This window comes from Lactuca sativa, chromosome 8 (assembly GCF_002870075.4).
Source record: "Lactuca sativa cultivar Salinas chromosome 8, Lsat_Salinas_v11, whole genome shotgun sequence".
NCBI classification, from domain to species: Eukaryota; Viridiplantae; Streptophyta; class Magnoliopsida; order Asterales; family Asteraceae; genus Lactuca; species Lactuca sativa.
In genome coordinates, this window is record NC_056630.2 from 143,454,876 (window position 1) to 143,457,408 (window position 2,533).

The window sequence follows — 2,533 nt, forward strand, 5'->3', positions numbered from 1 at the left end:
AAGTGATTAAGCTGCATGAACATGTCTTAATTGCTTATCTCATATAATTTATGTGAACACAATACTATATGCCTAGGAATAATGAACATGAAACTAGGATTAATTAGAGAATGGGTAAATTAATGTGTGAGATTGTGTGATACACCATCAACAAGAGGTTAACTGAATCACCAAATTTAATTAGCTAGCTACAAGTCTTATTTAACCCAAATAATTAACCTAGGAAATCTATTAGTTTAATTAACTGGCCATTGCTTGAATTAGTATGTTTTCTAAGGATTAGTAATAGCGAACATGAATCTAATCACCAGAGTCGGTAACCAATAACAATTAATCTATTATATTATCATAAAAATTAACCATAGGAGTAAACAAGTTGAACCTAAACAGAAACCCTTTTTGATCATTGAATTTAGTTTGCTTTTACGTGTTTTCAGCTTTTAGTTGAGTAGTTAAGTTTTAGTTAAGTTTTTAGTCTTGCAAAACTAGAGAAACCCTTGTTTTTAGTTAATTCTAGTTTTTAGTTTTACTTTTCCGTTCCCTGAGTTCGATACCTACTTATTTAGCTACACCACAATTGATAGGTCTACTACCTTTGTGTGACAATTTTATAATTAAAAGTAGGATTAAAACTAGTTGATTACACACATCAAGTTTTTGGCGCCGTTGCCGGGGAACGGTTCAAAAATTAGCACTAATTTGTAGTTTTATCGATCCTTTTGTGAGATTTATCTTACACAAAGTTATTTTTAGGTAATTTAGTTATTAGGATTAGTTTTAATAGTTTTCTGTTTTTGAAATTTAATTAGAACTTTTTTCAGTTTCTGCCTTGAACTCGCCGAGTGCAGTCGAAGCTACTCGGCGAGTCCATCGCTGTTTCACACTTTTTATTTTTATTTTCTTTTTGTTTTTTTACGCGTTTTTCTTACTTTGGTTGTAGTTGTTACATGACCCGAGGATCCAATACGCCTTTGGTCCCTCCACTTGAAGACCCGGAGTCCGATCTAAAGAAGAACAAGGGAAAAGTCGTTGGAGAATCCGCTTCTTCAAAGAACTCACATTTGAAGAATCTCAAATCCATTTTTAACAAGAAAAAGAGCAGCAAATCAGGAGCATCCAACACCTCTTCCTTGGCAAATGAAGACCTAATCAAGGAAGACATCGTGAACGAGTCCGAAAGGGAAGAAAGCGAATTTGGAGAAGGTAGTGATCTAGAAGGCGACTTTGACAACACCATGGCGAACATCGATGAAGTTCCCATGAGTGAATAGAAGAAAAGGATACGAGATGATACCACCCGGGACTTGTGCAACCTACAATTCCCGCGACTGCCACTTTTGAGCTCAAGGGTCACATACTTGCTCAACTCAAGGAGATCCCTTTCTACGGAAAAGACCATGAAGATGCCTATAAACACTTGGATGAAGTCAATGATGTAGCTGATTATTTTAATGTTCCAAATGTGCCTCGCGAAACCCAGCTGCTTCGTATGCTTCCAGTTACATTCAAAGGTGCTGCAAAGGATTGGCTCAAGTCACTCCCTCCCGGATCCATCACTACATGGGCTACGATGAAAGAGGAATTCATTGACCAGTTTTGCCCACCTTCGAAAATAGCCAAGTTGAAGAAAGCAATTGCCAACTTTGAACAACCTGGAGAGTCCCTTTATGAGGCATGGGAGAGATACAAAAGTCTACTAAAAAATTGCCCACATCATGATCTTATTAGCCAACAAGAAGTCTCCATTTTCTATGATGGATTCAATGTAACAACTAGGCAGCTCCTTGACTCGCAAGGACCCCTCACAAAGAAGGCACCCCCGGTGATCAAGGAATTAATTGAGGAGTTCTTTAAACACTCTAGAGAATATCATAACCCACGAAATGAAGTAAGTAGGGGGTAGTGAACATTGTTAACGATAGCATGGTAGCAATGATGGCTAAACTAGATAGTTTAGATATGAGGATGACTAAGATGGATCAAACAATCCATGCTATTCGGGTAGGATGTGAGAATTGTAGAGGACCTCACCTCACTAAGGATTGTGATTTGGATGAGAATGGAAACAAGAAGGCTCAAGTATTCTATTCACGTGGCGACAGATTTGATGATAATCGGAAAAAACCGAAGAAGGAATGGCTCCCGTATGACGAGTACAAAAAGGCAAAGGAGGAGAAATACAAGCAAAAAGAACGGGGTTTCTATCAAAAGGAGGAGTCGGTTATGGAAAAGAGAGCTGATTTGGATGAGATGCTTATAAGATTCGTAGCCGCATCCGAGAAACGACACAATGATACCGATGCTACACTTAAAGATCAACAAAATATGTTGAGAGAACACCAACTTATGATGAAAGTGATGGGTTTTAGCCATAAGAACATCCTATGTGCTCATGCAAACCCTAATGCTTGGATCTAGGTTTCTCTATTGTACATGCAATTCATCCAAGACTTTAAACCCTAGTTCTAGCATACAAGTAATCATATTAACATAAGAAATAGGTTTAGATCTTACCTTGATTGTTATGTAGCAA

General features: G+C 37.7%; 1 non-coding gene across 1 annotated transcript; it reads right to left on the minus strand.

Moving 5' to 3' along the window:
- Positions 1–1,618: 1,618 nt before the first annotated feature.
- On the minus strand, positions 1,619–1,722 carry LOC111910914 (small nucleolar RNA R71). The gene has a single exon (XR_002856678.1). It is a non-coding gene; the product is annotated as a small nucleolar RNA R71 (small nucleolar RNA).
- Between the last annotated feature and the right edge of the window lie 811 nt (positions 1,723–2,533).